Here is a 12,447-nt window from a genome sequence, read left to right as displayed (position 1 = left end):
CTGGCTTGCAGTGCTGACTGAAGCATGACTCCGTATGTGGCGACTCTCCCATGTGAACATGTATAGCAGGGGTTTTTGTTGTCGCAGTGTATTTCAAGCCGGAGGTCAGAAACACATTTCTAAACTCTAGATCCACGTCTTCGTACTGATGGTCTTCTTCTACGTATTCCTGTCCTGTCGACTTCTTTGGGCCGTTGAATTCCATATCTGTGTCTGGAGAACAAACAGTAATGATCCTTACACATTTGAAGAAACATTGATACAGTTGGATATACATTATTAATGCAAGGATCGCTTGCCTTGTTTACATCAGATACAGACAAATTATTTGACGACATATGCAAATTACATGGGTAGGCAACCGACCGTCACCTTTTTTTTGCCTGCCACTCACTAGTCGTGACGCCATAATGGTATTATTTGTTTTAGGATATTTTTTAAGAGAAACTATGGATGTTGGGACTTCAAAATGCCCTATCAGAACGTTGTGTTATGTCATGTGATGGGGTTGATTTAGAGTAAGAAATCGTCGGTATGGGGGGCCTAGAACAATTGACAAGGAAGACCTATTTCTACATACCACCCAGTGTATTGAATAACATAATGAATGACAGGAAAATCTTTCTTGTCTTAATAATCTTTAAAGGCCTTCTTTTCAGATAAATTCAATTTCATACACTGGAAGTATCTGATGTACACTCGCTTATATCTATAAAGTGAGTGATATAATGAACACGTTATAGGGCTATATGTTTATGGTTCAGCATGGTCGTCATAATTTTCCGCTGTAGCTATAGACATGTTTTATGCTTGGATCTGATCAGAATTAAAAAGGTTGAGCCTCAAAACAGCCTGGTAGATGAGTACAAATTAAAGCAACTTTTTGAATATTTGACGGGGCCCCAATTTAAAAATGCTACAAGGTGGAAAAGAAACCTCAATCCCCGTATGAAAGACATGGAGAGAAACAAGTTAAGAATACAGATCAGTGTTTACAAATACCTTTAGTTGACCAGCATGCTGACAGCCAAGACATTTTGTCGTACCTACAAGAGGCGATCAGTATTATTGAACAGAATGGCGTAGCACCTTGCACAAGAAATTTCTTTTGTTACGCAAGCATATCGTACCAGACTAATTAGCAAGCACATGACTAGAATGAGTTTACGAAAGAAGCACTATTTTATTCATCGGGGTTAAAAATACCACCTGCATATGCAGGTTAGTGTAAGTAAAATTGGAGCTGTGCAGGTATATCTGATGTCTTCCTGCACCCAAAATGCGCTGGTCCGTGTATTTTATATGAAAGTTAGTACAGGTAAAATTGGAGCTGTTCAGATATTTCTGATGTCTACCCGTATCTAATTAACCTGCACTGGTCCATGTACTGGGTATATGCAGGTTAGTGCAAGTAAAATTGGAGCTGTGCAGGATATCTGATGTCTTCCTGCACCCAACATGCGCTGGTCCATGTATTTTATATGAAAGTTAGTACAGGTAAAATTGGAGCTGTTCAGATATTTCTGATGTCTACCCGTATCTAATTAACCTGCACTGGTCCATGTACTGGGTATATGCAGGTTAGTGCAGGTAAAATTGGGGCTGTGCACGTATTTCTGATGTCTACCTGCACCTAACTTGCACTGGTCCATGTACTGGGTACATGCAAGTTAGTGCAGATAAAATTGGGGCTGTGCAGGTATACCTGATGTCTACCTGCACCTAAGCTGCACCAGTCTATGCACTACATTTATTAGTACTTGTGTGTGGGCTGATACCACCTGCATGTTTACAGAAATGTTAAGGAATAGTACAAATTTATACCGGACAGTGGACACGATGGATAATCCTGGCTGTGTATACTAACCTGTTTTGAAATGGACCCAGGACCATTACATTACAGAACCCACCGAACACTAATATAGTAGTGACGTATAACTTTATATTCTTATCCATCCAACAACTAAAGTGAGATCGTTGCATTTACAAGACAGTTTTTGTAATAACCTTAGCTCAACTAAACAGTCATTTGCCAGCAGCATTAAACGGACAACATTAATTCATCTAAATTTACATCTATTAGAAGAAATGGATTCTAATTTTTTTTACATATAAGGTTACAAACCTTAACATGATCTTGGCTACTAGTTTCTACTAATGACAAGATTGCTTATTTTCTAGAGTCACTATTTTCCCTATATTTGTATCATTGACCCATTATATTGTAACACGCACATGTGCATACATGTGTTGTGGAGGCGAACATATGTGCTGTTCCATTTCTACCACCTCCATTTAATTACCTGCCACAGTATTTGTCTGGAAATTTTCCTACATTCAATCTCTACATGTTTGCTACCACCAAATACAATTCAATCAATTTTGATTGATATTTTAGAACTATAGTCCTTATTGTACTAAAAATGCAATACAATAATCTATGAGTAATATTTCTAGTATGCCAAGAAAAATTTAGTCTCTGATTTTTTTTTTTAATTATCATTACTATACCTGAAATAAACAATATGAGAATAGCTTTTCCTCTACGTGCTCAGCATATCCAGATTGGTTCAATTACGGCTCTGAAGATGAAACAACTATGATCACAATCATAACTGAAACACGCAACTAACTATAGGATAATTCTGACCCACCGTGCATAATACAGACAAATTTGAAATACATCCATGAATTAACGTAGACGTTGCATTTATAATTGAATAATCAGTATAAGAATAATGTTTTGATTCACAATTTGAGCATGCTAACATACGTGTGTGATGGGGTTATAGCTTTACTACTGCGTCAGTTGATTCATGAATTACTATTTTTCTGAAAAAAAAAATTCCACTGTTTTAGAGAGGCTCCTGTGTCATACAAAGACTTAAACTGTAATTACAGAGCATGAAAAAAAGTAATGATTACTAATATTTAATAGCTTATACATATACACATCAACATTTACATGGAAACAAACATAAAGAACTTAAGCTAATCTTTACTTTAGAATTACCCTCATAAAATTCTCCAGAGATAGTGACAACATGTGAGACTAAATCAGAAACTTTAACTTGAAGATATTTCTTAAACATTTTGACCAAAAATAAAAGTCTTTTCAGTGACAGACATCTGTGGTCTCCGGCTGGTTGTGAGGAAGTCCAGGGTCCATTCCTTCGTATTCATACAGCACTGACTTACTATGTCTACTTGTCTGACACTGAATCGGTCCATCTGATGGGTTGTACGTTGAACATGCGCTGTGTTTCTTTGCTTGTGCGCTACTCTTGAACAGCATTCCTGAAATCTCGTTTTCTTCGTACATTCCATAAGGACCCTTCCCGTTTCCTACCGTATCACCGTTTTCCGGTTCATCATTTTCCAAGTTTGGACTAATGTCGTCATTAGTTGACAGCGATTGGACGACTGGTTGTTTGACGTTTGTTGCTTGTTTGTTATTACCATGTGTAAGGGGTGTTGAATCTGCCGCTGCACGGTCTCTTTGAGCTTGTGGGGAGTCAGGGTAGCCGACTGCATACGGCTGGATCACATAGTTGTCGTCATGCTCTAGGTCATCAATGCTGACCCCTGCTTGGGGCTGAAGTTGTGGTCCGAGTCGGTCATCATAGGCGACTCCATATGGCTGAATCTCTGACCCAGGATCTTGGTCATAGGCCACTGCGTATGGCTGAATAGTGTAGTAGTCTTCTGGGGTCTTGTTACAAAGAGGGGTGAGTCGCCCGCTTGTGGTTGAGTTTCTGCCATGTCCTTCCAGTTCAGTCGAGTCAGCATAGGTAATTGCATACGGCTCGATATTGTCGGTAGCTTCCTCGTCACTTCTGATGTAATGAGAGCTATCTGTACTACGACAGAGCTTGCGGATGGTGAGGGCAACCGCTATTACCAACACGAGGGGAGGCACAACACCAGCGATGATCATGTTAGTGATATAGGTGATGTTGACGCCTTCGTTGATGATTGGGTCCTTCCCAAGAATAATGACATAGTCAACCTGAGTAGTATACTCGGAGACAGGCACGTTGTGCAGTATCTCTGTAACGTTATAGCCTTTAGTGAGAATGGTCTCGCTGTACGGGTAGGTGTTCAGGATTTGAGGACCTGTTTGGATAACGTCCCTAGAGAGTGTCGTCATGGAAGGTTCGCTGAATGGTTTGGAAACGATTTCTTGTGGTGAGCTTCCGTTGTTAGTTTGGCAGAATATGTTTTCCAGGGTAGTTATGTTAGTCCCGTGTAGATCGGGGGGTGACGCACACTTCAGAGAATCAAAATCCTGAAATAAACGGCAGGTCATGCATACTGCAGATGAACTATGTTAGATTCTTGTCACATCGCAGCTTGTTGTATCCTATCCTCAGATTCAATCGATTGGCTTGCGACAAACGCGCGACATCTTTGTCGATAGTAGCAATGTGATTCATTTGAAGGTCTACCATCAAGTACAGTTCAACTCGAAGATCTAGAAGTGCGCTAACGGGAACTGAAGTCAGGCGGTTCTGAGGCAACCGTAATACATGAAGCCGTGGTAGGCCACGGAATGCATGTTGGGGTATTGTGGAGATCGCGTTCTTGTCGAGGAGTAAAGCAACTAATTTATCAAGCCCGAGGAACGTGTCAGGTTCTGAGGATAGATAAGAGAACGCGTATGAATCGTGAGGGACACTGAAGTTCTAAACTAGGTGGTGAATTTTGTACTGTGTCGATATAGAAATCTTGAGCATGAAGTGAAATGGACCACTTAATGCAATTTCGAGTCTTTTCTTGCCATATTTTCTCCTACATTCAGACATTCAGGAGGACCAATTGTAACCTTGACCTAAGATTTACCCACATACTATATATAATCACAATCCATAAAATTCTTGTTATGCAAAACACACACACACACACACACACACACACACACACACCAAAAACAATTTTCATATAGGTAAAAAATGTACTATACATTTACGGCGAGGCACAAACACCACAAATTAAATCCCTTTCTATTAACTTACCGATGCTGAAGATGCGGTTGTCAACAAGGTGGAGGTGATTTAAGTGCCGTAGAGCCCGGAAAGCCCCTGCCTGTATCGTAGAAACGTTCGACATTTGGATAGTCAGATGAAAAAGATTTAAAGGAAGGTTATGAAAAGATTGTTCAAGGAGCGTAGGAGAGGTGAGGTGCTCGATTAAGACTGATTCGGTGTTTCTTGGGAAGTCGGCTGGTATAGCGTCAAGACATACAGGAAAGATGTAGACTCCTCCGTTTCCAACCCAGCTACACGGAGAACTCTTTCCGTTTGGTCGGGGGCAGCGGCATGAATTTGCCGCTTTCGTATAACAGTTGTTTGGGCAATGCTGGGTCGCTTCCAGCACGAAAAGGAAATGATTGGAGACCAGAAACAGCAAGACCACTGTCTTCCTCTGCGCCATTTTGATTTCGTGTGCTTTTGTGAATTTCATCTTGCGTCTGTACTTTATGATGAGATGCATAAAAGCGTGGCAAGGACATTATATAAAATGTTTTACCAAGGACATGTAGATGTTATTAATAAGTCTATTGCCCTGTTCCATTTACTAATATTATAGGTTGACCAACTTTTTGAACTTTGAACCCTCTGTCTGATCTGTATGGAAATTTTTACCATGGTTGTTTTTTATTGTTAATTTTAGGCTCGATAGCCAATATTGAAAATAGAATAGAAATAGAAAATGACATCTTTAAGTTATGTGCAGTTGGTAACATACCTAAAAATAGAGTTCAGTGATCTCATACCTTCGTTAATGTTAACCTTTACAACTGTAAATATTTCTCATTTAAATAAAATCCTCATTAGCACGAAGTTTATTAGTAATAATCATTTTTAAAATAATTAACAATTTTCCACAAATTAAAAGTCTTATTTTAACAACGATCAATTACCATTTCCCTATAAACTATGCAAATGTGTCCTAATGTAAATAATTTACATAATGAACATCTGCAGATGATTTTTTTATTCGTTTTTAATTCTATCACAAGGTTGAAGGTTCCGGGTCAGAGTTTTAATATGACCAGTATTAGTGCGCAGTAAATCGCCGGAAACATGACGTTGTTTCGTATGTTTTGGCCGCGATATCCTTATATTCGTAATATGTGTGTACATATCTTTGTATTTTATGAAAAGCCTGTTAGTTGTAGCCTTTATAAGTGGCGTAATGTTGGTGGTCCAGCGAAGACTTCCTGGTATTAGTCCGCGCGGATGGTTATGTGGCCTTTTCGCCTGAGCGCCGGGATGGTACGTTATATATGCGTTATGGGTGTGTTTGGGTCATTGAAGATAGCGGTCAACGTACTGCATCGATTTTAATCAGATTTGAATTTCGAAAACATTAGGTACTAAGCTTCTTCGAGTACTAAGCCGTTACCCAGGAAAATATTTCGTTTTTTTTTCCATGCAGCCATGGTTAAAAATGATCGACGAAAAACGGACCCCTTGCGTAAAAATGTATTTTATAGGCCTTATTTACCCTAAATAAATTAGGCGCTCAAAAATTATTAATCAAGTGTATTGATAAGCGGCACGGCACCCCAGAGGAGTGAAAAATTCCGACCCGCGTTCATTACAGAAATGACAGCCCGTCGGGCTTTGGGTGTCAAATTGCTACGAATACGGAAGAAAACTCCGGTCCCAGACCTTTTTGGTTATGATATCCCTGATATTGTACTATCTCTGTACATTAGGGGTGGGTATACTACCGGTTCAGTCGGACCGGTTTGGACCGGAACAACATTCAAGAACCGAGTCCAAAAAACCGAAACGTGAAAACCGGATGATCGGACCTGATGTACATTTCTGTAGATTGTACACACAATACACACATCTTTAGATAATCTGGCCATGGCAGATTATATAATAACCCCGAATCATACTAGATTAGCCTAAATCCATGTTTATCTCTTTCTGTAACTGTGGGTTCAGCTTCTACTAGTAATAGGCCGACAAAAAAAGTTCGCGGGCCACGAGGTTGGTCAAAACTCGTCAAAACATGTCTCCATATACTCACGTAAATTTTCGCTCCAAAATTTGAAGAATCGTCGTCATTCACTGCTCAAAAAAATAAAACATGGGACATACAACATAGTTTCTGTCTTGTGCACATGTATTCAATCCATTTGTACGAGTTGGAAATCATTTATGCCGCCTTAAACACAGAAATTCTAGCGCTCACATCGACGAAGACGATGTGACGCGCCGGATTGAGTACTTAGAATGCGTCCTTATCACACTGTTGAAGACCCGTACTTTCCTGCGATGGTTTATGAGTTGAATCCTGCCTATCAGCTATCCACCAGGCATGACGTAAGTGAGCGCTTAGTCCCAGCCATGTATGATGCAGCGTGTGACAACCTCCCTTGGCCGTTTTGCCCATACACTAAATCTCACTGGTCAGAAAATGCTGAATGTGAAAGGTTTGCAATCACTGCTGGGCACAATCAGACCTGTAATTACGTACTTTTAAAAAATATATATAATTTTATAAAATTTTATAAAATTGTCCGCGGCCACACTCGCCAGTATCTTAGGGACTGATCCCTTCCGAAATCTCTGCTTCCACTTCTTATAATCTATTTTTGACTTGCGCAACTTGTCTGAGGGTTTCGCCCCTCTTACGTCTTGAAGTTAACAAAAAAATTCTGATTCTTACTCAAACCTTTATACTTAATACCCAACGATTTATAGTTGCCTAGTGATTTATATTGCCATTAGTCTTCAAGTTGTATAAACGAACGGCCATTTGTTGTTTTGTCATCTTCATACTTGTAATTTGTATTCTATGTCAGGGGTGTGATTAATATTAGCTTCGGCTAGAGTTTCCACCTCTATGTCTTGTATACCATGTCTTGTACTTTGCTGTTTCAATAAATAAATAAAAAAAATCACGTACTTCCGAAAAATGCCAAACTCGTCCTGAAGGAGAAGCAACAAGCTCTGCAAGTGCCATGTAACAGTCTCGTACTTGACTGCAAGACCAGGTCGTAGTGGGAATTCCACTTTCTTCATGATTCAAAGGTTCATGGAACAATATGCTGCAATTATTGCAGCTACACTTGATACAAGAATCAAACAGAAACCAGAGTTCAGGAAAGTGCAGCAACTGGAAACCACAACAGTTGGGAAGCTGGACGCATCCCTCAAAGTAGCTGGACTTTTGCAAAAGATGACGCAAGTTATGTCTAGTGAGAAGTGGGCAACAGCTGGCATGGTGCTGCCAATGTTACGAATGCTGATGGAGCATTTCAAACCAGGCTCGTCATCCAAGGAAAGAGAAGAAGAAGACGATGACGACGAGTCTAAGGAGGTGGAGGCTTTCACCGAGGGTCTAAAGGCTTCTGCCTTAGAAGACCTGAACAAAAGGTACAAGGATGAAGAGGAGCTAGATTTCTTGCAGGAGGCAACAGCAATGGACCCTAGATTCAAGGGCACAGTGAAGGAAGAAAGTGTTTGGGCGAGACTGTGTGAAAAGATAACAGTCCACAGTGTCTCCATCAAGAGAGACCAAGAGCCAGAGCAAGGGTCTGATGTCCAGCGAGTGAAGGATAAAATGAAGCCATTAAATGTAGACGTCAAGGAAGAACCCAAGGCACCAAAGACCTTACTGGAGGAAATTTTCAATGACTATATCGAGATTACCTCTGTTGAGCCTCCTGCGCAAGTAGCAGTCCGAGCTCACCAAGAGCTCGTCAAGTACAGGCAAATGCCCAACCTGCCAAAAGGTGGTGATCCCTGTCAGTTTTGGAAGGTTAAAATGGAAGAACTGCCCCTGTTAACTAAGTTTGCCAGGCAGTACCTGATCGCACAGGCAACTAGTGTGGCAAGTGGATGGGTGTTTAGTACTGCAGGAGATGTAGTAAGTGCGGAAAGAGCCTGCCTAGGCCCGGAGAATGTTAACATCCTGATCTTTCTGAAGAAAAACACATAAGTGAAACTGTTAGTAGTAATAGTATTGTCATTGCGATTGTGTTCCTTCTTCTTATAAATATGAAGTTGACTTTGAATAGCAGTCAGTCACTCACTCAAAGTCATAATCAGTCACTCTGCAGTTCCACTTTGTACAGAATTAAATGATGTATGTTTTACTACATCAGAGTGATCAGACTGTTTTATTTCTGCTTGTTAGCTTGTGCATGTGCAGTAAAAACAACTATATCAATCCAATATACAACTTGAACATAATATTATGTACTACTGTGTAGCAGTAGCAGTAGCAGACGCTACTACTAGCAGTACAGTAGCACACTAGTGAATGACCTGTACTTGTGTTTCGCCAGCCAAATTATGATATAGTACTACTGTACAATAATCAGGTTCAGGTCCGGACCTGGACCTGATCCTCTGAACCTGATCCGGACCTGAATTTTCTATACAGATACCCACCCCTAGAGTATTTTCTGACCAGCTCGTTAATTAAATCGTTTCTAGGTGGCGGAATGTTGGTGGTCCAGCGAAAACCCTGTTTAAGCGGCGGAGTGATCTCGCCTTTTCTGAGGGAGACTTGTATCTATTAGTAACGTATCGATAAAAGTGGCGCACTGGAAAATATGACTCATGTTTGGGACCGAAAATAGTATTGCAAAGTTATAGTGTTAACCTGTTTGCAACAATGACATCGTTGTTACGTACAAATGTATGCCGGAGTTTGTACCCCCTTTTTGTGTTGGAACGTTCCACGAGAACGCTCTCGTGTGCTGTCAAACGGCATGGCACCCCTTTCGACCAGACGAATAAAAACTTTCGACCCGCGTTTATTATAGAAATGGCAGCCCGTCGAGTTAAAAGGGTCAAATTAGCTTCGAACACAGACGAAAACTCCGGCCCGAGACTAGGCATGTTTTTTGCAGTATTCCTTTCGCAGCTAAAAAGAAAATACCGAGGTTTTAAACACTATCAGGGCAAACGATAACACATGTTATGTCTAAGAAGTCTAGTCTTTAGTTAGTTGATAGTACACAGACCCGGTAAATCAGAAGAAACGATACCTGACAAAATGCCCGCCCGTGACCTGGTTGACACTGGTTGATACAGCCATACAGCTCGTCCGCTGTAACTAGTGTAAGTCCAGGAATGACCAGAAGATAAGATTTCTTAAAATGCATTCATATTTTCTTTTAGTATGTCCATTGATTAATTTAATGGCAGTATGCGTGTAAAATTTAACATTATATACTAGAGGTTGACTTGAAACATCAGGGTGGCTAGGAATTATGCATTTAAAACACAAATTTGTCATGTTTATCGCTCAACTTTCAAGTTCTTTCCTCCCAGCGTTCGATCCGCCATGTTTTGCTGCCGTTGCCATGGGCACGGGTTCTATTTACTACACAGATGAGAAGTTGCTAGCTTTCGAAGCAGGTGGGGTTTCTTTTTTCTCCACTCATAGGTTAAAAACTTGGCTAAATATTCATGTAACAGTACGAATTATAGTCAGATGTTACTCCTACGTTTTCTCAGCAGATAGACGGAACTGTGGGGCGATGGAAAGTGGAAGTGTTAGTCAGAAAAGCGCCGAAAAACATTCGATTTTTACGCTAACTTGATAAGACGAGGTCAAAGCCACCATATTGTATTACTACCACCCGTTGGGACAACATCACACTTCGAAATTTTACCGCCAGTTTCTTTGTCGCAACATTTTAAGACTCATAATACTTTTTCTTATTCCAAAAAGGCTGTTCTACATTAGTTTTTATGACTTTTGTAGGCGTTGTATCATCTGCGTTTCGAAGTCAACAATGGCGACAGCAAAGTCAACCAAACAGTCAAACTTCAGCGTTGAGCAGGAGTCGATGTTTAGAAGGATGATCCGTAAAGTGAGAAAAGGATCATCAGAAGACGACTTGGAAGTTGGCAGTAGAACCAAGGTATGCTTTATCTTTTTTCTTAGAAAGTTTTTACCGTCGTTATAACGCATTGTTGTTTGTGTAACTTGAAGTAAACAACGTAAGTTTAGTAGCCAACATTATTGTTGGATGAATTTTGTTTTTGTTTTAAAAAGGCCACGTCAGTAACTTCTGTTGATGCTTCATTAGGTCAAGTCAATTTAGGTTAATATTTCAATGCCACGAACTGTGTATTTAAACCAAGAAATGTGTTTTTGATAATTCCAATTTTCCTTAAAACCTATTTTGAAGCTGTAGACTAGATACAAAACTACAATGCATAGCAAACTTTATGACTCTTCAATCTGATTTAAGCCCATTTCGAGAAATGCTTTAATTACTGAATAGCCTAAATGCAGGTTATAACTTATATAAGTAATATTTTGCCATTGGACCAAAACATTGAAATGCTAGTAGTCAAATTAGTTATATTTGGAATGCATCATCTGCACAAGTTAAAGGTGGACTATAAGATTTCTTGTATATCATTTCTATGGTTTACTAGTATTTGAACATTTCCATGTTAACTCAAGCCACATCAATGTATTGTTAATTGGTTCTTGAATTTTAAGAAATGATGCTGAACTGAAAGACAATCATGACAACAGAATCTATGAGGAATTAGACTCTAACTTGGAACACATAGTTTGAAAGACTGGTGCATTTAACAAAAAAATCCTTCTAAACCTCTGTTTTCATTTTGACATTTGGTTACATTTTTAACCCAAAATGTCCAAGAACCAGTGAAGTTACTTGATATGGTTTTATCATGTTTTTATTCTTTGCTATGTTTTCTCTGTTTTGATATTGTTCTTAATGTGGTATATTCCCTTTTCTACTCAGCCAAGTCAGAGAGGAGACACAGAACACTCTTTAAGAGAGTAAGAACTCAGTTTTAGTCAGCTTTAGCTACTGCCATTTATAGTCAGAAGTAGTCAGACAGTTGAGCTATAATTGTGAAACAAGGAAAGAAAAGACCCAGGCTTTACAGTTTTTATTTGTTTAGGCCACACCAGTTTAAGTTGTTGTTTCTCAGATTTGCCTCTTCCTTTTTTTCTGATTTACAAAAAAAGAAATTCTGGACCTGAATCAACTCATATATATGCTCATATTTTGCCACCATAAGTCGAAGAAAGTTCTTTTCTTTCTATTTGTTACAGTTTTTCCATCTATCAAATTGAATGCAGTGGTTTGATTTTGTTTGATTGAAAATTTATCATTTAAGTATTAACCCAGCCTTTTGTGTTGACTTCATGGCTCCTATTGTAGCATTTGCGGCAATACTAGGATGCCTGTTTTTATTCTAATTTTTTTTCACCCTGTCGCTTTATATGTTTTCTGAAAAATCTGACAACCAACAAATCAAATTGGTGTGGCCTTATCTAACATACCAATACCAAGTATGGGGGGGGGGGGTTTAGAATTGTTTGTTAGAAAAGAAATGTCTCAGTACAATACCAAATACTTTCACTAGGAACATTTTAAAATTGACAAACTAGTGAAGCACAAATATCATATTTTATCTT

General features: G+C 39.4%; 1 pseudogene; it reads right to left on the bottom strand.

Annotated features, from left to right (window-relative positions):
- Positions 1–3,115: 3,115 nt before the first annotated feature.
- On the bottom strand, positions 3,116–5,433 carry LOC109474050 (annotated as a pseudogene).
- Between the last annotated feature and the right edge of the window lie 7,014 nt (positions 5,434–12,447).

This window comes from Branchiostoma belcheri, unplaced genomic scaffold, assembly GCF_001625305.1.
Source record: "Branchiostoma belcheri isolate BF01 breed outbred unplaced genomic scaffold, Haploidv18h27 scaffold101, whole genome shotgun sequence".
Lineage (NCBI taxonomy): Eukaryota > Metazoa > Chordata > Leptocardii > Amphioxiformes > Branchiostomatidae > Branchiostoma > Branchiostoma belcheri.
This window is presented reverse-complemented; position numbering and strand designations above follow the sequence as displayed.